Genomic DNA, 25178 nt, shown 5'->3' with positions numbered 1-25178 from the left:
GCACCCCACAACACACACACAGGAAGGAACTCATCACCGTGGCTTCTCTCCCCTTGTGAGTGGGAGAGTTCACTGCTTCCCAGCCAGCAACAAGGTGCCTGGGTGTGTCCCCGAGACATCCTGGTCAAGCCGCGTCACTCCTCTGTGCCAATTTTAGACGGGAAGCGGGGGAGGTGGTTGCAAAGGAAGGCCTGGGTGAGACGATGTTTGCAGAGGTGGCGGAGGCCGAGGCAGAGACACCCTCCTAGGTACAAATGGCAAGAAGTGTATCGTAGGCAGGAAAAAGTTGGGAAGATACCAACATTCGGACTGTCCTGAAGACAGAGAGGACCCTGAGGCTCCTGGCTTCAATAGCGGGGCCCACCCTCGCCAGCAGGGACAAGGGTAGAGACTGTCTCTACCTTCTATGTGTCAGCAACTACTGCCATAGCTTAACATTGTTTAATAATTGAGAAAAAGCCACCAAAAAGTCAAGGGAATCAAACGTGAGTGTGAATGCTGCCACAGCCAGCATGGCTGCCACAGCCGTCCGCCCACAGAACGTCTCCCCCATTAATTCTCCACAAAGGGGCCAGGTGCAGCGACTCATGCCTGTAATCCCAGCACTCTGGGAGGCCAAGGAAGGTGGACTGTGTAGGCCCAGGAGTTCGAGACCAGCCTGGGCAACATGGCGAAATCCCGTCTCCACAAAAAATAGGCATGGTGGTAGGAGCTTGTAATCCCAGCTACTTGGGAGGATGGCTGGAGCCCGGGAAGTTAAGGCTACAGTGAGCCAAGACAGAGCCACTGCACTGCAGCCTGGGCAACAGGGTGAGACCCTTCCTCAGAAAATAAAAATAAAATACTCCCCACAAAGGTAGTGTCCCTCTTTTTGCTGGTCCAGATTTCAGAAATCGACTCCATGGACCAGGCAACACAGGACTCATTTGCTCCATCTATCATGAGACAGCTGTGAGAAGCGTATTGGCCGGGCACAGTGGCTCACACCTGTAATCCCACCACTTTGGGAGTCCGAAGCTGGCAGATGGCTTTAGCCTAGGAATTCAAGACCAGCCTGGGAAACATGACAAAACCCTGTCTCTACTAAAAATAGAAAAATTATCTGGACGTGGTGTCACGTACCTGCGGCCCCAGCTACTCTGGAGGCTGAGGTGGGAGGATCACCTGAGCCCAGGAGGTGGAGGTTGCAGTGAGCTGAGGTCTGCACCACCGTATTCCAGCCCGAGTGACAGAGTGAGACCCTGTCTCAGAAAAAGAGCTGGGGACTCTCTGAGAAAGTGATTGATGTTGATTATCTTTATTATCATCAGCTCTCATTTACTGAAGGACATGCCCAATCATATGCTAGGCCTTATCTTAGTACACTGCCCCGCTGCAAAGTAAGCATCATCTCCTTTTTACAAATAAATAAACTGAGCTTCAGAGAGGCTAAGTAACTTTTCAAAGTTTACAAAACTAGTACAACAATTCCAATATATATTGGACTGGCTCCAAAGCCTTTCCATTTTCCGGGAGAGAGGAAAATACAAAGACCTGTGTACCTACTACTCAGAACTAGCAAATGAAAATGCGCTCTCATATGTGCTTCGGGCCTTTTCTTTCCTCTGGCCATGATGAAAGCAGCAGAACATGCAGACGCATGAGGTCCCTGCTGCAGGCCCTTCTCAGTCCCATTCTCCTCTCTTCATCCCCAGGGGCATCCTGTTTTGTATTTGGTGCCTCCTGCTACCTGGCTGTCGTCCTCTGGCCACCCGTGGATGTGTCTGGAAGCACACACCCGTAGCATGCTTCACACTCCAGCATGCCAGAACACTGTGTGTCTTGTTGTACAATTGTGTCTCTCCCTCAGGTGGTCTTGGAGCTCTACCCACGTTCCAACACAGAGACCTGGCGTATCCATGATATGTGCCTGCTCCGTGGTATTCCTCCATACAAATACACCACTGCATATGTACCCGTTCCTTTACTGACCCCCCGGTGCCTGGGCACTCTTTGGTTTTTTCCTTATGAAAATGGCCCCCATAGGCCAGGCGCAGTGGCTCACATCCGTAATCCCAACACTCTGGGAGGCCGAGGCAGGTGGATCACCTGAGGTCAGGAGTTTGAGACCAGCCTGACCAACATGGCGAAACCCTCTCTACTAAAAATACAAAAATTAGGTGGGCTTGGTGGTGGGCGCCTGTAATCCCAGCTACTCCAGAGGCTGAGGCAGGAGAATCACCTGAACCTGGATGTGGAGGTTGCAGTGAGCCAAGATTGAGCCATTGCACTCCAACCTAGGCAACACAGCAAGACTCCATCTCAAAAAAACAAACAAACAAAAAAAAAAACAAAACAAAAACGAAGGGAGGGAGGGAGGAAGGGAAGGAAGGGAAAGGTGGAGGAAAGGGGGGAAGAGGGAGGGGAGGGGGAAGGGGGGAGGGGGGGAGGGAGGGAGAGAGGAAGGAAGGAAGGAGGGAGGGAGGGAAGGAGGGAAGGAAGGAAGGAAGGAGGGAGGAGGAAGGAAGGAAGGAGGGAGGAGGAAGGAAGGAAGGAGGGAGGGAGGGGGAGGGGGAGGGAGGGAGGGAGGGAGGGAGGAAGGAAGGAAGGAAGGGAGGGAGGGAGGGAGGGAGGGAGGGAGGAAGGAAGGAAGGGAGGGAGGGAGGGAGGGAGGGAGGGAGGAAGGAAGGAAGGAAGGAAGGAAGGAAGGAAGGACCGTAGTGCTTAAGTCCTGGAAGGAAGGAAGGAAGGAAGGAAGGAAGGAAGGAAGGAAGGAAGGAAGGAAGGAAGGAAGGAAGGAAGGAAGGAAGGAAGGAAGGAAGGAAGGAAGGAAGGAAGGAAGGAAGGAAGGAAGGAAGGAAGGAAGGAAGGAAGGAAGGAAGGAAGGAAGGAAGGAAGGAAGGAAGGAAGGAAGGAAGGAAGGAAGGAAGGAAGGAAGGAAGGAAGGAAGGAAGGAAGGAAGGAAGGAAGGAAGGAAGGAAGGAAGGAAGGAAGGAAGGAAGGAAGGAAGGAAGGAAGGAAGGAAGGAAGGAAGGAAGGAAGGAAGGAAGGAAGGAAGGAAGGAAGGAAGGAAGGAAGAAGGAAGGAAGGAAGGAAGGAAGGAAGGAAGGAAGGAAGGAAGGAAGGAAGGAAGGAAGGAAGGAAGGAAGGAAGGAAGGAAGGAAGGAAGGAAGGAAGGAAGGAAGGAAGGAAGGAAGGAAGGAAGGAAGGAAGGAAGGAAGGAAGGAAGGAAGGAAGGAAGGAAGGAAGGAAGGAAGGAAGGAAGGAAGGACCGTAGTGCTTAAGTCCTCAGATGTCTCCTGGTGCTGGGGACCAGGGCTTCTGACATTCTCTCAGGTCAGTATTTGCAGGTCATCCACCTTCAACTTCAACACATGTGACCAGAAACCTTCCCAAGGCGGCCATCCACTTTGGTGTCCCTCTGATGGTCGTGGCTGACCGCTGCTGCTGCTGTGTCCTCAGTGACATCCAGCCTTGGCAGCCTGTGGATTTCTGCCATTCTCCTGGCATGAAATCACTCATTCTGGTTGTTTTAATTTGCATTTCTTCAGTTACCCCGGCAGTGGAGCATCTTTTCATACACTTGTTGGCCATTCTACTTTATTTTGTGGATTGCCTTTAATTTCTGTAATGGGTTGAATTGTGTCCCCCTGAAAACATGCTGAAGTCCTAACCCCCTAGGTTCTCTGACTGTGAGCTTATTTGAAATAGGGTCTTTACTGAAGACCAAGCAAGCTGTGGTTATGAGGGTGTACTCTAATCTAGTATGACTTGTGTCCTATTAGAAAACATGGGAAATCTGGATACAATGACAGACACATATGGCGGGAAGAAGATGTGAAGACAGAAGAGCATCATCGACAAGCCATGGAATGCCAGAAGCCACCAGCAGCTGAGAGACAGGCCTGCACAGACGCTCCCCATAGCCCTCAGAAGGAGCCAGCCCTGCTGACAGCTTGATCTCAGGCATCCAGCCTCCAGGAACGGTGAGACAATACATTTTTGTTAAGCCACCCAGTTTGTGGCCCTGTGTTATGGCAGCCCTACCAAACTAATACAATCCCCCAGGCCGTAGCCACCCGCTGCCTTGCTTTACGTGGCTTTAGATATTTGCCACACCCATGTTTCTTCTGCTTTATCTATGATCAACCTGCAAGTTTTTAAAGATTCCTCTGGACATTTAAAGAGAGGTCCTGAGATCCACTGGGCCTCGGGCACCTGTCCTGTATGCCTGTTGTCCTGAGGCACTGCACAAGCACCACACAATGACAGTCCAAGCAGAGACCAGAGCTGGGGAGGCCAGGTCAGCCCAGACCTGCCAGTGAGAAGCTGAGGGTTCCAGAGGCTGGGAAGGGTAGGGAGAAGGTAGGAGCTGCAGAGATCTGCTAAAGGATACAAAATTACAGCCAGGTAGGAGGAGTAAGTGCCAGCACTATGTTCACCTAGACCGCTGTAGGGTGACTGCAGTTAACAATAATACACTACATAGTTTCAAACAACATCCACATATTGGATGTCCCCAGCACAAAGAAACGATAAATGTTTGATGATGGAGGCTAAGCACCCCGAGCTCGTCACTCTACACGACACGTGTCAAAACTTCACTATGTACCCCATGAATATGTACAATTACTGTCAATTCAACAACAACAACAAATATATAAAGCTGGAGGGTTAGCTGCCCCCAAATCGGTTCAGGAAGCCAGGAGAAAGAGCCCCATCTTACATGTGCCTACATACAAGAGGGAGAAGCTTGTCGGCCGAGTTACCATCCAAAACCTTTTGGCTCGGCAGTGTTTGGGGAGGATGAAAGAATAAAGCTGCAGATCTTTTCATGACTCCTGCACCTCCTCCTCTCTTCTTCAACACTCATGCCAACCCCCCACTCCCACTTTACACTGAGGGAAAATGGGTTGAGAGGTGGAGGGATCTGCCCAGGGCCATGTGGCTGGCAGGTAGCAGAGCAGGGACTCAGGTCCTTGCTGCCCTGCCGCCAGTGCCCGGAGGGTTCAAAAGCAGCTGGGGTCTGTGGTGCTGGAGGGAAGGTGGTCGCACTGAGTGTTGAGAGAGCAAATGGGTGTCCACTTGTGCTGCTCTCCTGTCAGTGTGGACTCTGTGGCTCTAACTGCGCCGAGGGTTTCCAGTCACGGTGCGCTCAAGAGTGACAGTCATTAAATCAGCATCGCCAGCATCTCCACATACTCCAGCCTTCAAGCTTCTTCTGACTCCCTCTGGCAGCTCAGCTGGAATCTGCATCATGTGTGAGGCTGCCCCTCTCTCACCTTGAGGCTGGAAAGAGCTCCGAGGGCAAAGTGGGTTCCTCCTTTCCTTGAGCACAATCAGTCCTCAGATCTGTGCAAGGGACAGAAGACACCTGGGAAACCTGGCGGGTCCGGAAGCACAGTGCGCACTTACCCAGCGGTAGCTGCTTAAAGGAAGATCCCAGACACCCGAAATGTCAGCCTTAGGAGAGAAACTCTAAGTGATTTCAGTTAGAGACCTGTCGGAAATGCTGCTGCTGATAGCCTCCATCTTTCCATTCTCCCTATGGTGGCCCAAAAAGCCAGGTGGCTGGTTTGGCTGGAATGAGGCGTAAAGTCAGAGCAAACAGGTTCTGAGTGAGTTCGGGGCCAACCCCTGCAACTTTCCCATATCCAGTTCCAGCATTCAGAGACCCTCTTTGCCTGGGAATGTGTGCAGGCTTTCCACACCGGGTGCCTCCAGAGAGGCAGGACTCACGGAAATGCCGGCCAGCAGCGTGGAGCACGTCCAGGTTGCCCAGATCCTCAGGTCACGTTTCTGAATAGCTCAACTCTATGTAAACAAGGTACCAGTTTTCTTTAACCAGAACTGTCTACACGTGTTTTCCATTATTAGCTTTAGTTTTTTAAGAAAAACTGACGTTTGAGAAACAGGTCATGGCTGAGAACATGACCGGTGAAGCATCTCACCTGCCCCCACGTTAGCAACTGTTGCCAGGGAAGTAGTTGTGAGAGCATGGCCAGTAGTGGATGCCCACCTGCGCCCAGGACCCCCCGAACTTAATTCAGATGGGGCAGGAATCCATGTGCACGCTAAGCACTGTTTACAGGCAAAACAGATGTGTCCCACATTAGAGTTTTCAAATGAATGGAGATGTTGCTGAGATTAATAACATGGAAAATAATTTAAAATTCCTACGGCTGCTCATTTGTAGTTGTTTTTGTCATCATGTAATCTCTCAAGGAATATGTTAAAAATACAACCACTATCATATTTTTTGACATTAAACAGAATCCCTGTATCATAGAAGGGATGAAAACCCTCTATCTTTCCTTCCTCACTGAGCTGCAGTGTCCGAGGTGAACAAAACCCTGGGAGAGACGACGGTCTGTGCACAGCAGCAGAGGCATCAGCATCGGCATCCTGCCTGGCCGTCCTCCGGGGACTACTGGAGACAGCTGGGGCGAGGGCTAGAGGAGGAGTGAAGAAAAGGCATTTGACCACTAAGACCACCCAGTGCTAGTCGACCAAGACGTCCCGTTCTCCCTGCTGCTTCACTCCACCCCACACCCTCAATCTGACTCTGAGCTCCGTTGGAAAGACCTTCCCTGTGCTGGAAAAGTGGAGGGCAGGACCCACGGCCTCCGATGCCCACCTCAGGAAGGCGGAGGATGGAGAGAGGGTCCATTCGCCAACTCAAGGTTAGGAGAGAAGACGCTTTCCCTCTAGACACGCCTAGAGGGAAACAAACGGGAACAGTGATTGCTTGGCAGGCTGCTCAGAGGTGTCCGTAAGTCAGCGTCTAGAACAGTGCCTGGCACACACTATTTTATGAATGAGCCAACCAAATCTAAACAAATTATCAGGAGAAACCAGCACCAGCAGGTTAGAGTCAGACAGAGGAACTCATGAAGCTGGGTGACCCAGGGCTGGGCCATCCATGGCCCTGGGGCTCCTGGAGAAACCCGAGGAGGACAGCCCTGGCCAGCGTCAACCCACTAGAAACGAGTAGTCTGAGGAGACCTTCCTCCGTTCCCTCTCTCGTTCTTCTGACTGGCACTGTCATCTTTCGTAACTTCAAATTCTTTTGAAGGCTCACTCTTAGTTTTTACTCCATATTATGCAGCAAATTGCTGGAAAATATTATAAAACTGTTTACTGACCAGGTGTGGTGGCTCATGCCTGTAATTCCAACACTTTGGGAGGCTAAGGTGGGTGGATCACTTGAGGCCAGGAGTTCAAGACCAGACTGGCATGGTGAAACCCCGTCTCCAAACTGTCACTCACGGGGCACACTCCACAAGTGAACATTCATATTTAAGAGGGTCACACTCCAGAAGCAGCCTATGGAAATAGGGCACACTCCCTTTCATTTATCGTGGCATGTTTCTGAACCAAAAACCAGGGTAGACAGTCTAACAAAAACTAACCTTCAACATCACGATTATTCCAAGACCTGCAGTCAACAGTACTATCCTTTCCTTAAAACAACCCAAGATGCCAACAGGCACTTCCACACCTATGTTGCACAGTGTGGTCGCATCAAAGTCTCCAATTCTTTTTTTCCCGTTATTTCAGCTTTGTGACCCCATACTGGCTAAAGACCAGACATGAATGAGTGCATGCAAGCATATCAGAGACAATAATCAGACTTCCTTTCTGCGTCACGTGGTGTGTGGCAGTCTCCTCCTCCCCACACGCGGATGCGTGGCCACAACTGCCTGAATGCCAGCTGCCTTCCCACGGTCCAGCCCTAAAGTTGGTAGGAACCAGTTCGAAACCATTTTGTGCACTTCTCCCTACTACAGGAAGACCTCTGGTTCAATGAATCCATTCGGCACTAAGTAAAAATTTTAAACCTGGTTTTCCTCTTAAGGTTACCGACCTACCCTGAATGAACTCAGAAACTCTGCCAAAAAAAAAAAAAAAAAAAACTATTGAACTACATTATTATACACCCATTGAAAATTTGAGTATTGAGTATATGAAGTGATTAAATGCTCATCTAGTAGATGATTTTGAGGCATCTACAGTATATTCTTTAAAGTAATAATAGACCATAAGGGCCTTCCCTTCCGAGAGCCAACCATGTAGTGTGTTAATTCGCAACATGAACTACCTCTCAGCACCCAGGTAGTCAGGGCTGTGCGCCATCTTTCCTAAACTAGGGGGAAAGGGTTGGCCAAGCTAATTTTCTAAAAAAAGAAAAAAAAAAAAGAAAAAAAAAACCAGACTGCATTACAGAAATAAGATTTAAATTACTTAAAGAAAAAATCGTTTTGAGGACCTCCAGGTGCTTAGCAAGGCTACTGCTTTACTGACAATTGACACCCTAATGACAAATAAAGCAGAGTTCCCACGGGACCGGGAAAAAACAGTACTGAGAGCCTATTTCATTGATCTGAGTTATAAAACTGCACTTCTTTTCAAATAGTCTCATCTTCAAATTCTGCAAAAAATTCAGAACTAAGCTGTCTACTGAGCTTCACTGTAACATCCCTCACATCTAGATGCAATCCCCTGGCTATAAAATCATATTTCACCCAGAAGTGTTCGTCTGTGGAGTGTGCAGTGTGGAAGCCTGAAAAGAAAGTGGGGGGAGGGGGGTTCAATCATTCCATTCATCACTGAAGTGGCATCTCTTCTCCCAGACTCCCGAGTTGATGATTCAAATAATGCCTCCAGAGAATTCAGAAGCACCCTCCCCCAGCACCCCAAGTTTCATGCACCTTTCCTTTGTACAACGGCTTCCAAACCAGATGGTAATTGTGACTCTTAACTACTCTTTAAATTCAATTAAAATCACCACCCCCAGTGGTCATCATGCATCACATCTCTCTATTATTAGGCACCAAATACTGTATGCCTGGAGCTCGGTCTGCCCTCCAAGCTGCCTGACTCTCCTTCACAGCCTCAGTCACCCCAGGTGACTATGGAACATAAAGGATTCACACACAATTGACTTGTTAATGTTTATTCAGTTGACCTGAAGCTGATCATCACAATTCTCAGTATTTTTTTTTTTTTTTACTATGATAAAGTACTATATACATAAAATTCACCACTTTTCAGTGAGTACACTGGTATGTTGTGCCGCCAACCACACCATCTGTCTCCAGAACTGTGTCCTCTTCCCAAACTCTGCACTCATTAAACACCCACCTCCCATTTCCTCCTCCTTGCAGCCCCTGGAACCATCATTCTATCTTCCAGGACTTTCACTGCTCTAGGAACCTCATGTCGGTGGAATCATCCAACATTTGTCTTTCCGTGGCTGGCTTACACAAGGTCCATCTATGTGGTGGCAAGGGTCCGGATCTCCTTTCTTTTTAAGGCTGAGTAATATTCCGCTGTTGTACAGACCACACGTGGTTTCTCCATTCGTCTGGTGAGGGACGCCTGGTGGCTTCCACCTTTTGGCTATTGTGAATAATGCCGCTATGAACATGTGTGTGCAAGTGTCTGTTCAAGTCTCTGCTTTCAGTCATTTCGTACGTGTAAGTGGAACTGCTGCATCATATGATAATTCTGTTTAATTTTCAACACATCATTGGTAGTAAAGGAGGTGGGAAGTACAGGATGCATTTTTCATTTCACGTTTGGCCCTCTCTACTAGAGAAAAACAAAAGGTTTCCAAAAGGATGGATCTCGTCCACAATAATAACTGAAATTGTAAGCCTTTGTGAAAACAGCCCAAGTGGTTCATGAGAGAAATGAATTTTCATGAATAATGTAAACACTGGACATAAAAGTTAAATCAACAAAGAATATCCACCACCCAGCTCACTAAATCCAGCAAACTTGGGCACACAAGGGGCCCACTGCAGTCAATGATGTTGTAATCAACAGTGAGCATTTTGGAGACTTATAAGCTACATATTTGTGGTTCTCATTTCTCACTGTGAACCTTTAAAAATTGTTTCAAGTCATCGGAGGATGGCTAATGTTAACGACAGCAATACATATTGACCATTTGTATAACATTGGTGTACAGTGTCACAAAGTGCTTTGCATATACATTACGTTAATAGATCCTCTTCAATCTGCAACTCCTTTTTTTTTTAAAAAAAAAAAAGTAAGAGTTCTGCTCTGTCGCCCAGGCTGGCACGCAGTGGCACAATCTCAGCTCACTGCAACCTCTGCCTCCTGGTTCAAGTGATTCTCCTGCCTCAGCCTCCCAAGTAGTTGGGATTATAAGTGTGTGCCACTACGCCCAGCTAATTTTTATATTTTTAAATAGAGACGGGGTTTCACCATGTTGATCAGGCTGGTCTCAAACTCCTGACCTCAGGTGATCTGCCTGCCTCGGCCTCCCAAAGTTCTGGGACGTGAGCCACCATGCCCAGCCATGCAACTTCTCTTTAATGGCCAGAAAGTGCATTTCTCGAATGATGAAACTAAAACCCCGGGGGGTCCTCATCTGTGCAGGCAGGTGAGCACACTTACACACCCGGCCCTCAAGCAGTCACTTACTCCACTCTCCATTTTCAACCCAGTTTCATTCGGAACAAGGAGACAGAAGGGTGGGAGGAGAGGCCATTCTGTGGAGTGACTTTACAAGCTACTGAGAGATGAAACAAAAGCATTCATTTTCTATTAAATGTGAAAGATCTCCCAATCTCTAATTGGTCCTGCACTCTAAGGCAACTTACAGAGGAGGGACTCAAGTAAAATTTCCATGGAGGGAAGTGGTCAAATAGCTGAGGTCAAACCCTCCAGACTCCAACTGTGGCCAAGTGCTTTTATTTCCCTTGTAATTTTCTTTAAGAATAAATGTTAAACCTAAAACATACCCCCTTTTGGAGGCGATCTTGGCAGCTGGACTGAGTGGGAAGAAAAAGCACCTTGTACTCCCCGAATCAGCAGCCAAACTATGCACCATTGTCTAGAGGCGGTCACATGACAGCCATCACCTGAAACTTGGTTACTTCCAATCCATGAGGGAAACAATCACTAGTGTGTCTTAACCCTTCCAGCTCCCACGGGCAGCCATGCGGCAGCTGCTCTCAGCAGCCCTCTCTCTCCTTCCAGTCCCGGCTTAGGAGAAACTGTACAGGGCACAAATCTGATTGGGACAAGGTGGCGTTTGGGGAGAAGGGAGGGATGAGAAGGAAAATCACTGCTATCCCTTCTAAGCAAAGACTACCTCTCCCAGCACTTGCTGTCTCGCAGCTTAAATTAATTACAGCTGAAAATACAGGGTTGCCATCTGGTTTGAAAAAGCAAGGATAAGGGAATAAAATGAAAGGGTTCTTGGTACTAACCTCACTTTAATCATTGCCAAAGAGCATGAAGACAGCCCAGCGTCCTCCCACAAGAAAGCCTTGGGCCTCACAAACTTGGCAAGCAGTCCCAGGCACAAAACTGGATGGGCGGGCGCCTGTCAGAATAAAAGTCCCCCCTGAAACGAGGGTTGCGAGGTAAGGGGCCTGCTTGCCCCCTGCACTGCAAGGAAAGTTTCCTATGGGTCCTGGGGTAGGTCAGGAACTCCTGGGAGGGTTTATTTACAGAAGGTGCCTTGCCAAAACGCTACACGCATCATTACAGTTCCATTTGGTAAGAAAATATATTTGCTGTCAGAATTACAGCACGCGATTTCCTCTTTCTTTGTTTCTCCATCTTCCATAACATAAGGCTTTTATAAAACTCCAAAATAAGGCTAAAGAAAACACAGGAGAGGAAGGTTGCTGCAGAAGTGGAGGCGCTCCGAAGGCAAGATGCATACAACTCCACAGCAGGGCCGCAGCCGGCCCCTCAGAGAAGGAATGCCAGAAATCCCCTGTTCTCCTCTGCTGCAGCCGCAACTACAGTCTCACTCCTGCACTGCAGGAAGCAACTTCCTTCTGCCTCCCTTCCACCGGCAGAATCTTAGGTGAGAGGCTTTTCTCTTAGGACTCAGGCTGCCACAGATGCAGACTCCAGGCACTGGACAAGCGAAGGTGCCACAACCATTCTAGGTTTGTCTTGGTGAACTTATAGGTGGGTGCAAGAAGTTGCCAAGTCTGCAGATGTCTTAGCCATATGCCAGCATCAAGTAGCCCAGAGAAGTGAAGCATCAGATTTTCAGCCCAATTTAAATTTCCACCTGCCCACTACCTGAGTTCTTTTATACCCAGGTCAGTTTTGCAAACAAGACCCTGATTATACCCAGGCCCAGCTGCTTTCAGAAAGTAACACCAATGGAAGCACCATGGTATTTATAAGAATAAACTCTGATCAACCAGATACAGTATTTTATAAACCAGAGGTTCAAATTATAAAAGACAAGATAAAAGCAGATTATGAAAATAGCATTTCTGTTCTGGTGAAAAACACATCTTCAACCCAAAAATGATGTGAAAATTGTCTTCCAAATCCTGCCCTGACAGAATCACTGTCTATAGCAACAGTGTCCATAACATTCCAAATCTCAGGAGTGTAACTTTCTAGTAAATGGTACATCTGTCAAGCCACAGGAAACATCTGGTAAAATGGTTAAATAAAAGCAGAATTTAAACTTTTCTGGTTTCAGAGCTTACTAATGGTACTCAACAAGAGACTATCAAATTCTCTAAAAGCTCAGCGTGAGAGTGAAAAATATCCTGGAGAGGACCAGCTGAGAAAAAGAGGACAAAAAAAGAAGACAACCCGGGAAGCAGTGACTCTCGTCATGATGACGATGCCCCCATTCCAGGCGTGCCTCTGGGAGACAGCGGCCATAGCCCCCTCAGCTCCGCCAAGGATGGCCACATTCCTGCCCATCACCATGGCAGAAACCTTCTCCGGCCGAGTTAACTTCCTCTCCACCCAGGGCTGACCCCACAAGCATACTCATGTCTCCCCAGCACCCCCAACCCAGGAGGCCCTCAGGAGAGGTTTGGGGGGATGGACTGACGAAGCGATGACACACAAACAATAAGCTTCCCTCCGTTCCACGGCAGACATGTATTAAACACATACGATCATTCTACCGTCACGACACCCCCTGGCCAGGTGTTAACGCAATACATTTCAGTCGTTTCCAGAACATTTGACAAGGCTTTTCCATTAAATAAAAGATTTAATGATTCGACTACATCCAAATTTTAAAAATCTGTATTTCAAAAACACGGTAAATAATGCTGAAAAGCAAATAACATTACTTATTTTCCCAACGCATTTGACAGAGCATCCTTAATACGAAGAGTCGTAACATATCAAGAGAAAGAAGATGAATATTCTAATTTACAAAAAAAGACAGGTATAAACATCACAGTCACAGAAGAAGAAATGCAAATGGCCAATAAGGATATGAAAAGATCATTCAAGTTCTCTAGTAGCAGGAAAAAAAAAAAAACCAAACAAACAAACAAACAAAAAAAGAAATGTTTCTCCCTAAGAAACTTGCAAGTATTATTACATAAATGAATAAACGGTAGCAGTCACCTGTGGATGATGCCGAAAGAGAGATAAATGCATACAGCTGCTGGTGGGGACAGATCGGCACACCGTACAGAGTGAAGCTGGCAGAACACACCCGCGAAAACAGAAATGGAAGACCTCTGACCCAGAAATGCCACTTCTGTAAAAGTGAGAATATATGAGATGGGAGAAGGATGGAGATATTCGAAGTTCTGCAAAAGACAGTAAAACAATGTAAACAACCCAAATATCTGTATTTGTTCACAACTTCTTTTGGTTACAAGCAACAGAAAACAAACCTAGCTTAAGGAAAAAGGGGCAACTTACTGGAAAGATACTGTGATATTTCTTGGAAATGAAAAAATGCTGAACAACCAATCCTTGAAAAGGGGAAAAAAAATAAAAAATGAAGTGGACCCAGGCATCTGGGCTTCAGGAGGCGGAAGGCGCCCATCATGGGTCCATGTGCAGCCTCTCACCAGAGCCTGCCTTCTGCCCTCTCCCAGCACCCAGGGATCCACCACCACCACTGGCTCCAAGTGTCACAACCTGGTCACCTTCCTAGGTCCTACATACATACCATCCTCCAATCACAGCTCCATTAAGGAGTTATTAACATCAAGTCAAAATCCCAAGAACATTTTTATTATAAATCAAACATGCTGCTATAAACTAGAACATGCCCCAACACACACTTAAATGCTACCAGTTTTCACGGTCAAGAGACTTCACTGGGCTGGGCACGGTGGCTCATGTCTGTTATCCTAGCACTTTGGGAGGATGAGGCGGGCAGATCACTTGAGGTCAGGAGTTCGACACCACCCTGGCCAACATAGTGAAACCCAGTCTCTACTAAAAATACAAAAATTAGCATCACGTGGTGCCGCATCCCTATAGTCCCAGCTACTTAGGAGGCTAAGGCAGGAGAATTGCTTGAACCTAGGAGGGAGAGGTTGCAGTGAACCAAGATCGCACCACTGCACTCCAGCCTGGGTGACAGAGTGAGATTCCGTCTCAAAAAAAAAAAAAAAGAGAGAGACAGAGAGAGAGACTTCACTGGAGGCTTGAATGAATTATTTATAAGTAAAAAACTGAGGGATCTCCCAAGAGAGAAATCTATTACGGGATTGTCTCAGATTTGTAGGTTTAAGGAGAAAAAGGGACAGGGGAATGTTCCACCTCTGCCATGAATAAGATACTGGATTTTTTTTAAGAAGTAAAACTGCTGGAATTGTTGGCTAGACAGAGATGAGCCTTTGGGGCAGGAATCAAATTTTACGAAAAGGTGATTTATCTTAGAGCAGGCGTGAAGTGTTTAATTTATTCCATGTATCTCGCCATCTTGCATTCCAAATCTTCTGCCTCCTCCAACAGTTCTCTCACTTCCCTTGTCCCCTCTTTCTGAATGCACCCTTCCCACCACAGAGGAACCACACGTATCCTAAATCGCTCCTTTATCATATATGACATCACCCCTCCCAGTGCTGATGGAGAGGCAGCCCCCTGCTGTTGGTCCCCAGGTGCTTCAAAGAGAAGCCCTGAGGAGCTGACACTCCAGAGCAGTGTCTGGGTCCCCTCTTCCCTCCCACGAAAGCCCCCAACCCATCCCCTGCAAAGTGGGACGACTCCTAAAGATTGCTAGAAAATACAATGACTAAATGCGATGTGATTCATTACTGAATCTTGAATTAAAAAGAATGTAAAATGATTTTTTAAAAAATCTTATAGTATCTTATAGGAAGGGCATTGCTGAATATGAAAAGACAATGTGAGATCATATCACTGTCTGCACACATACGAAAGAAAGATAAAGCAAATATGGGCAAACGTTAACAACTGATGAATGCAGGGAAGGGTATGTGAGTGTCCACTGCACTAGTCCTTCAACGTTTCTGTAGGTCTGAACTTTTTCCAGAATAAAAAGTATCTATGGGTGAGGAAACGGTGCAGGAAGGATAGAAAGAGGAGATTATCACCAAATTTGGCTGGAATATGTAGAATGATGTAACTTAAAGTACAGGTAATACGGTATACACGGCCCTCCATATCCTCAAGTTCTACATCCACAGATTCAACCAATCATGGACGGAAAATGTACTCAGGCCTCTGCTGGTGCAGACTTTTTTCTTGCTATTATTCCCTAAACAATACAGTATAACAACTATTTCCACAGCATTTACATTGTATTAGGTATAAATAATCTAGAGGTGACTTAAGTATACGAGAGGATTTGCATAGGTTATCTGCAAATGCTATGCCATTTTACATGAGGGCCTTGAACATCCTTAGGTTTCTGTATCCCCGAGGGTCTTGGAACAAATCTCCCAAGGATATCCAGGGACGGCTGTACATGACAATCACTTTGTCGGGAGCCCTTGAATAGTCTTCCCCAAGAATTGGCACGGGGATACCAGGAGGAGCCTGTGTGATGCAGAGAGGCCTGACATGCATGAAAAGATGCCACGGGCAACAAATATGTTAGTTTCAAATATTAGCTTCAGAATGAAAGTCACACGGAAGTTGGAGAATCCAAATTGCTTGCCCTGAATTGCATGAGACCTGCTTCTCACGCAGACAACTCTGTGTAGCTTGCCGAAAGTAGAGAAATAATAGCAGGGATATAATAAATTATTTTGAAATTAAACCATGGCTAATGGCCAAAGAGACTTTCAAGGAAAGGCCAAGGGGCCATCTTCTGAGTAACAATACAGGGAGAGGGAGTTTGGGAGCAGATCATCAAGTCCTTGATGGTCATCCTAAAGAAACTGTATCTTATTTCATAGTCCAAAGGGAACCAGAGCCACAATCCACTGAAAAACTCAGCCAAGTCCTCCAGTGAGGTTCTAGAGAAATCCCTGCTGATGAAGGAGCTGCATGGCTCAGGCGCCTTTCCGCAATGCCTCTCCTACCAAGCACAGCCATGGTGGAGAGTCAGCTCCTAGGTGACATGGAGTGTCTGTGTTTCTATCACTGGATGTAACTCGCTCAAAAGCCAACAGCCTAAGACAAAATGATGTGGTGTCAATCAAAACCAACACACAGAGGATGACAGCTATTAGTAATACAAGCACAAAGCTGTCACACAAAAATAAAATAAACACAACAACAAATCTACTAGAAAACAGCTGAAAAACACTTTGGCTTTGAGGACTTTTTGGAAGAATTTGAAAAATACCAGAACTAGTACATACTTGGGCTGAGATGTGTTTGCCTCCCTAGCAGAGTATGAGCGAACCTGCACTTTGGGTCAAATTCCACCCAAAAGAAAAGTCTGGTCATCTCTCTGCCTTGTCAGACTCAACCCAAATGCACTGAATTCCTCACTTCCCTATACCCCACTTTATGTTCACACTTGGACTGGAGCCAGATGCATGAGCAAGAAATATAGAGGAGTGAAAAAAATCATTCCATCCACACAAGAAACCCGGGGGGCTTCTCACTGAGAGTCAACACTGGGATGAGATCACTTGCCGTGAAAGCAGCATCACGGGCAGGGCTGGTGCTAGCGACTGCACTTCGTGCATGTGTGCACTTTCGCTTTTCTGTTTTCAAGAGCTTAGCAGGGAAAGGAGAGCGGTGGGGCTCTGTTCTGGCACATGTGGAAGTAAACACCAAGGCTACAAGGGAGAAAATGGAAGTACACTAAGTGGTGCCACTCAGGGTTTATATGGGTTTAAAAGTGATTCTTAACATCTGTCCCAAAGGGAAGAACGTTTTCACAGAGCTCTCCTCGTGACTCCTTTTTCATTCACACATTTACTTAGCACCTAGTTGGTGTCAAGCACTGGGAGGGTATAGTGCTACAGACCTGAGCAAATTCAGCCCCTGGTCTGGTGGAACTTGTAGACTAGGGAAGGGGACAGACAGCTGGACACCCAATTGTAGCAAAGTGTCATCATTTTACACAAAGCAGTATTCACCCTGAAGCAGGAGGAAGTGCCACTTGCCAGAGGAGGTGGCTTTTAGAACCACACTGGAGGATGAAGTGAGTGTGCAGGCCCCCAGTCGGGCTGCAGCCCAGGGGGTCCTACTGGCAAGATGCCCACAGAGATGGGCCTGGGCAGTGTCACCCTGTGATGGACTGGGAGCTGTGGAAGGACCCAAGCAGAGATGAATACTTCAGAAACCACCTTCTGACACTGAGCACTAGTAAGACCAGTCAGGAGGGCGCTGCCATGCAAACAGAGGTCTAAACTACAACCCCAGCCAGGGCCTACTGGGAAGTTAGCAGGCTGATCCGCCAGCAATGACAGGAGGAAGGAGGAGGCAGTGTCCCAGGCAAATGGAAAGAGACTTGTACCAGTCATGAATAGAAGGACATAAGACAAAGAGCAGACCTGGTGAAGTGCTGGAAGAAGAACAGGGCAGCGGATGCCAATTCCAGTGAGGTGGTGCTGGATTTAGGGCACACATACAACACCCAGTGAGAGGGTGGATCTATGGGGTGTGAAGGCTTGGTCTAGGCTAGAGGCAAAGATTTGGGACTCCACCTATCATGGCAAGTCCAGCCACGGGTTCATGTGTGACTTGGTTAGAAGGGTCCGTGCAGGCAGAATGCCCGAGCCCTGGAGAATATCACTAATGACGAGTCTCTGGAAGATCCTGAGGAGTGGCCACAGAGGTGAGAGAGGACCAAAGAAAGCCAGGAAAGGGCCACAGGAAGCAGGGGAAGAGAGCCCTGCAGGAAAGAGGAAGCCAAGTAAGACAAGGGACTACACTCTTGCCTGAACCTGGCAACCAGCAGTCACTCCTGAATGCAGGAGGAGGATTCAATAGAACTGTTGGTATGGATAACAGCACTGGACTAGGGAGTGGATATAAAGATCAGGTCATCTCTCTAGAAACAGCTATGGAGGCGGGGAGAGGTAGGGATGGAAGATAAGCAGGTATGGGGTCAAAGGAGGACAGAACTTCAAGTTGCCCCAATTTCTCTGGCCTCAGTGAATTTCTCTGAAAGCCCCAAGCATTAAAGATGGCACCCAGCAGCCCCAAGTCAAGGAATTAAACACCATTTCATGTTCATACTTAAACTTTACAGCACCAGAGCTTTGCAGGTCTGCAAGTTTGTGATAAGAGAATTTTGAATCCAAATAAAATGCTCCTTTTGTTAGGCAATATTTATAGGGCAAGTATGCTCCAAGGAATATTAAAAATAGGTCTTATGAAAGGGGGATGAAGGATTCTGTCTTAGCTTGAGCTGCCATCACAAAATGCTGTGGACTTCGTGGCTTAAATAGATGTTTGTTTTCTCACGGTCCTGGAGGCTGGCAGCCTGAGATTCGGATGCCAGCATGGTCGGTGTCTGGTGAGGGCGCTTTTCCCGGCCTAGAGACAGCCGCCTTCTTGCTGTGTCCTTATGTGGTGGGGAGACAGCGAGCGAGATCACTGTTTCTTCTTATAAGGGCACTAATCCTAACAGACCAGAGCCTGCCTTCATGACCTCATCAAACCCTCATCACCTCCCAAAGGCTTCATCTCTAAAGAGCATCACGTCGGGGGTTGAGGCTTCAATACATGAATTTTGAGGAGACACCACTCAGTCCACAGCAGATCCAACAGCCAACTCCATTTGAGAAGCTCCGCTGACCAGTGTTTCTGTACGTAAGACTTCTCGAAGTCTGAAAGGTGCTAGCATGTGGGAGCAGAGCCGGGAGACGGAGTCTGGGACCTGCTGAACTTTGACCAGGGAACACTTTCATTTTCCTTAGAGCATCTTGAGAGAAGAGCATTTTAAGACAATCTGAGCAGTGGCGAGGGGTGTCACTCCAGGTGTCAGAGGCAGCTGAGGAAATGACTCCTAACAAGTTAGAACACTCATAACCATCCCTGGTTGGGTTCAATGACATGGAAATGTAGGGATGCCGCAAGATTTCAGCTCTCAGAGGTGCTTCTACATTGACCTGACCTAACAGGAGTTGGTTTGTCCTTTCTACTTGGCCTTGGCCCAGTTTCTGGAGCTTGTTTCTGTGTAGATTCATTAGCTGCATGATTCTTAGGTCTCTTCAAGAAGAAAGGCAAGTGGTAGTATAAGAAGTTGGAGGAGAGGGCAGTAGCAACAGTTGCTTCCTTCTATTCTGCAGTACATGCTGCCTCTGCTGGGGCTGGAAGGCTTGGATCCAGAACTCAGATCCCCTGTCTGGCACAGTTTCTAGCTACTGCCAGACCCAGAACATTACTGCAACATTAAGCCCTCTAATTATGCTTTGGAGACAAACTGTGAAGAAATCTCAAAATGAAGACAGCGTGTGTGTGTGTGTGTGTGTGTGTGTGTGTGTGTGTGTGTTTTAACCCAGAGAAACAGCAAAATGGATAGAGAGCAAGACCTGCCGTTTATTAAGCAAAAACTACACCAGATACAGAATGTGGAGCTTGTAAACCACCTTGCTATGTTCCAGCTGCATGTGACACAGGCAAATAATTGCTTTATAAGCAAGAAATTAGAGGAAAATAAAAGAACCATCGATAGCCACACCTAGCCAAATTTGTTAGCACTTGTCTTCCCAGTCTTCAATCAAATCGATTAATGTAGATTTGGGACAGCACTTCGTATACATTCAGGACAAACTGGCTTTGTGTCACAATAAGAGGTCTATGAAGGTCATAGGCAATGTCAAGGTTAACCCTCTAGCTACGGATAAAAACAGCTGCTACATATGTACCCAGACCAGAAGCATCTTCACGAAGACAGCGTTCCAAAAAGCCCGCTTAGAGATCAGGAAAACAGCCGGCTCCTGGGTTGTTTTGTTTCCTTACGTTTTGAATACCCTCGCATCATGTTACAGGGTGACTCTGCACAGACCAATGCACATTCTGTCACATACCCCACACGTCCTCTAATAGGAATTCCTCTTTGAGAAAAAAGTCCTTTCAAGGTTTTCGTCCCGCTTTGATAAACTTCATGGCACAGATTAGAACCACAGAGGCTAAAGCCTCCAGTGCAGCCTAGAACAGCCTTTGTTCTGCTTCTCTGACTCCTGCCCGCCTTGGCATTTCTTCATTCTGTGTTGTTGTTTGGCCAGAAAAATGCCAGCAGCAAGATGGGGAACTGCCTTCCCAGCTCTCTGCAAAGACTCTTAAGGCAGAAGCGAGGCCTGCTGGGAGAAGGCTGATGTCAGCTCTTAAGAGCACAGCTCCCCGCTCTGGATAAGGAGGCCTTTGTTTTCAGCTCAACTGTGAAAATGAGAAAATGCCTCTAGCCTGACAAACAAGAAACCCACGCAACACAGGTCAGGCCTGTGACCTTTACTTAAAGGTACCACACTCCATTAGCAAAACACTTCCACGGAATCTGCAGATGCAAGAGTGGCCCTCAGAGAAGAGCAGCTCTGCTTCTGCCTCAGGCAAGGCAGGTTACAACTCTAAAGTGTGAGGGGTCCGGCAAACCTCACAGAGAATCAGTTCCTAGGTGACGATACTCCCTAACGTGAATGGAAACACACACAAATGACACACATGGGGCGAGGTGGAGGGGGGTGTTAACAAAATTAAAAATCCCAAGGTAACAACAATATTGCAGTTTCTACATTAGTAACTTAGGACAACTACATTTATGGCCATAAAATATCCTCTTAACCCTGGAATGCCTTTGGGAATACTTGTAAAATAGTGTATGAAAGTAAAGAATATACAATTTCAGCACTGACCCTACCAAGTTTAGACTATGCCAAGGAGGCGTGGCAGAAAGAAAGAGCAGATAGTTTGAAGGATGCCATTCCATAGGCTTTGATTTATGAAATCTGGAGGGGGAAAAAAAACACACGTCTTCAAATGCTTAAAGCAAATTATAAAATGTTCCACTCTGAATCTTTTAGGCTAAGGTTACTATTGGCTTGGGCCACTAACTTAAAATTGGGCCACAGATTTTAAACAAGAATTAAAACAATCTAAAAAGCAGCTTCCCGAGCATAAAGAAACCCCTTGTTTGTTCCTGTGGGATTCTCACCTGTACAAAGACTCATTTCAGGCCTCTTGGGAGCAGCTGGACAGCACTCCCCCTTCCACAATCCCTGAGGGAACCCTGGTGAGGCTGTGAGGACCTGGAGTGTGCCGAACTACTAACGTCCCGGGGTCTCCACCCCTTCACTTCCCTCCATCCTCCTTTGTGCATGCTAAAATGAACAGTCCCCACCTCCCAAATATCCTCAGTAGTGTGTAGTTTGAGAGTGCTTAAGCTGCATCGTCCCAAACTATCAGGCATTAGGGTCCAGGATCGAATGATTCATCGCAGTTGGATACGTGTGCTATTAACATAAATACCACATGGTGGCTGAGAGCACTGGCACTAGGATCACACAGCCTGACTTTTGAATCCTGGCTCTGGTATTTACCAGTGTGTGTGGCCCTGAACAAGTTACAGAACTCTCAGTGTTACCATCTGTAAAGAAGGGATAACGATAGTCTCCACCTCAGAGAACTGTGAGGATGCAACGATCATGCCCATGAGGTACACGGCACAGTGCCAGCGCACAAGGGCTCACACACTGCTATTATTAACAAGCCCTGAAACAAAAGCCCTCCCAATTCTCTGGATGCTGAGAATCAGGACCTATCGTCATTCTCCATGATGAAAAGTTCGGCTCTCTCTAAGGCTAATGTAGACATGAACACAATAACATGTTTTGCCTATAAATACACATTACTGTTTACAATGTCCCAGTTGCTAGCAGGATCAAGGGACTAAAATAACTTCAGCTTTTCAATTTCCTCTGGGTTCAGTTTTAACCCAAAATGAGGAATTGCTTCCTTCACTCTCAGGGAACTTGTGAAATAGTCTCTTGGTAACTGGTCCATATACATCCAAACTAAAGGCTCTAAAGACATAGAAGCAACAGCTGCCAAAGAGGGTATGATCATGTTGCCAAAGATTTTACGTCCAGATACCAAAAACTACAGATACTGCAGAACATTTGAGGTCTCATATATATAATCAACTCTTCTGCAAAAAATAAACAAAATCCAGGGAAAACCCCCAATTCCATTTTAGCCAATCATCAATTTCTTCTTACTGAGTTTCTATTATATGCCCAGCACTTGATTTCAAAGGCTTCCTCCAACCTTTTGTCAAGCTGAATGAATTCGTGGTTTTCAGTTTGTTTTTCCCTCTTTTTCTCTTCACCCCTATGGTGAGAGAAGTGAAGTAACAGGGCCAGGAAAAAATAAAACAAAACAAAACAGCAGATGAACAATGAAGGATGAAAGCACAACACAAGCAAAGGAAGAGGGAGGGAAGAGGAGGAAAAGGAGCTGGAGAGCCCAAGTCTGGAATATACACTCAAGGGCACAACAAAATCGGGACATCGGACTCCAGCAAACACTTCAAAGGAAGCATCATAGAAGCAAAGACAACAAGGGGCCCATCTCACACCAGGACGGTGTTTCAAAGGCGCCTCATCAGCGAGGGGAGGCTGCGTTTTCTTTCACTGGGCCCTTCCTCGTTCATTATGGGTTGCTCAGTGGGTCTGTGGCAAACGCAGCTGGAGAGAGCACAAGGCTAGTGACCACGGCTTTGATCCCAGTGTGAGCCTGGGGGCTCTGTCCTATTCTGTGGTTGGGGGCAAATACGCTGTAAATGTATACCGCTGATCAAAGAGAGGATGCCTGCTCCAACAGGAATGTGGGCTCAAACAGCACTTCCCCTTGAGACAGGGTCCAATTCAAGTCAACATGAAATTATTTAGCACCTAACACATGCCAGACAGACTGGTCAAGTGTCATCTTAAACATATGATGTGCACCTCTAAAGCTGCCTGTAATTCCCCAGGTGGGATGTAGCTATGGCATCATCAAATGATCACCGGTGTTGGTGTCACACACAGCAGGTCCCAGCTGCCAACACCTTAGACACATTATCCTCTCACAACCTCAATTTTTGCTTTTATAAAATCAATCTGATGTAGACAAAAAGAGCTAGACAGACAGATGTAGAAATGTGCCTACCTAGTTTAAAGGGTCACAATTATTGTGAGAGTTAAATGAGATAATGTATTTCAAGTGTCCAACACAGGGCTGGTCCAAAGTAAGCACTCAATGAAGGTTTCCTTCCTCACAGGTGACTGATGGAACAGTTCAACAGCACGTCCCACTCTAAGTCTACGCACACATGGGTGACAACCTCTTCACTTCAGCACAGAGCCCTCTCCAGGTTCTACCCGCCAAGCAGCCTAGAATGACTCTCACAACCGGTATGAATTTACCATACTGTGGCACTGCACCCATTGATTGCCTTCAAGAGTTTTAATTCTATTACAAATACACAAGATATTACAAATGCACAAGGTCATCTACTGCAGCATTGTTAGTATTGTAAAGTACTGGAAATTGCCAAGATGTCCAAACATAGGGAACTGGTTGGATGAGCTTCGGTGCATGCAGGCAATGGAGTGCCACGCAGCTGAAACCCAGAGTGAGGAGCTGATAGGAAAAAATTTCCACAATGTGTCATTGAAAAACATGAAGGCGGCCAGGCGTGGTGGCTCACGCCTGTAATCTCAGTACGTTGGGAGGCCAAGGCAGGTGGATCACCTGAGATCGGGAGTTCGAGACCAGCCTGACCAACATGAAGAAACCCCATCTCTACTAAAAATACAAAATTAGCCGGGCGTGGTGGCGCATGCCTGTAATCCCAGCTACTCGGGAGGCTGAGGCAGGAGAATCGCTTGAACCCAGGAGGCGGAGGTTGTGGTGAGCCGAGACTGCGCCATTGCACTCCAGCCTGGGCAACAAGAGTGAAACTCCATCTCAAACCAACAAGCAAAAAAAAGGAAAAACACCAAGGCTAAAGTGAGTATACACAGTAGGCTATCGCACATGTAAGAAAGAAGGGGAAATGATAAAACATTCATGTATTTGCTTGATTTACCAAAGGAGAAACACAAAAAGGATGCTTTGCTTGCAGGGAAGGGAGCAAAAGGCGTGAACAAGACAGGGTAGGGAGTAACATTAAAAGCACACTTTTTAGTACAGTTTTAACTTTGGGGAGCATGTTCGTATCTTACATATTCAAAAAATAAAATTTGAAAGGATGGAAAAAGTCTAAAACTGAATGCAAACAGAAATGAATGAACCTAACAATGTATTTCAAATAACATGACAATACTGAGGAGAAAAGGGAAGGTAACTCTTCAGATTCATCCTGTGACTATTATACCCTCTGCATGGGAGAAGGAAAAACCATAAACAAATCCTAAACTCTTTTTAGTTTATTTTTCAAAGTGGTATTGGCACCGTGATTCTGAACCTACTTGACGTGCACTGCAGGAGTGGACCACGAGTACATGTGGATGCTGTTCTTACTGGTGAACCAGGGAGATACATTATGGAATGGGGAGGGCGAGGAGGAGCTCAGGAGAGTGGGTTAGCCCTGGAGCACTGCCAGGAACTCGTTATCTCCTGGCTCTTCCCAGGAAAAGGTGTAGAAACAATGCTGTTCAACAGAACTTCCTGTGATGATAGAAATGTTCTGTATCTGTGCTGTTCAACATGGCAGCGACCGGCCACATGTGGCTACTGAGCTTGAAATGTGACTCCTGCCGCTGAGGACTAGACTTTTAATTTTAAATCAACACCTGTGGCTGGTGTCTGCCATACTATTAGACAAATCAAGTCTAGAAGCAATGTCATCATAGTAACAGTAAGTTACCGTGAAAACTACGTAATCCATAGTAACGATAACACCTAGCACCTGGATCTGGGCTTCCAAATCCTATTCCCCACTAAAAGGATCTGGAGTCCCCTGGAAAAACAGTTAATCCCATGGCTGGAGCAGGTAGGCTACAAGATGAGCCTAGAACAACTTGCAGGCCAGAAAATAAGAAAGTGCTCAACAACCACCACAAAAT

The 25178-nt window shown here is 46.8% G+C and overlaps 1 protein-coding gene and 1 long non-coding RNA gene across 7 annotated transcripts in view; both read right to left on the bottom strand.

The window, feature by feature from the left end:
* VGLL4 (vestigial like family member 4) overlaps positions 1-25178 on the bottom strand; it is a 163144-nt gene that overhangs the window by 14805 nt on the left and 123161 nt on the right. The gene's annotated exons all lie outside the window — the stretch shown is intronic.
* LOC140709834 (uncharacterized) lies at positions 8926-23918 on the bottom strand. The gene is made up of 2 exons (XR_012090576.1): positions 11226-23918; positions 8926-9573 (listed from the first exon to the last, which is right to left on the bottom strand). It is a non-coding gene; the product is annotated as an uncharacterized lncRNA (long non-coding RNA).

This window comes from Chlorocebus sabaeus, chromosome 22 (assembly GCF_047675955.1).
Source record: "Chlorocebus sabaeus isolate Y175 chromosome 22, mChlSab1.0.hap1, whole genome shotgun sequence".
In the NCBI taxonomy this organism is placed as follows: domain Eukaryota; kingdom Metazoa; phylum Chordata; class Mammalia; order Primates; family Cercopithecidae; genus Chlorocebus; species Chlorocebus sabaeus.
Note: the sequence above shows the minus strand (reverse complement) of the source record. Positions and strands in the feature narration are given on the sequence as shown.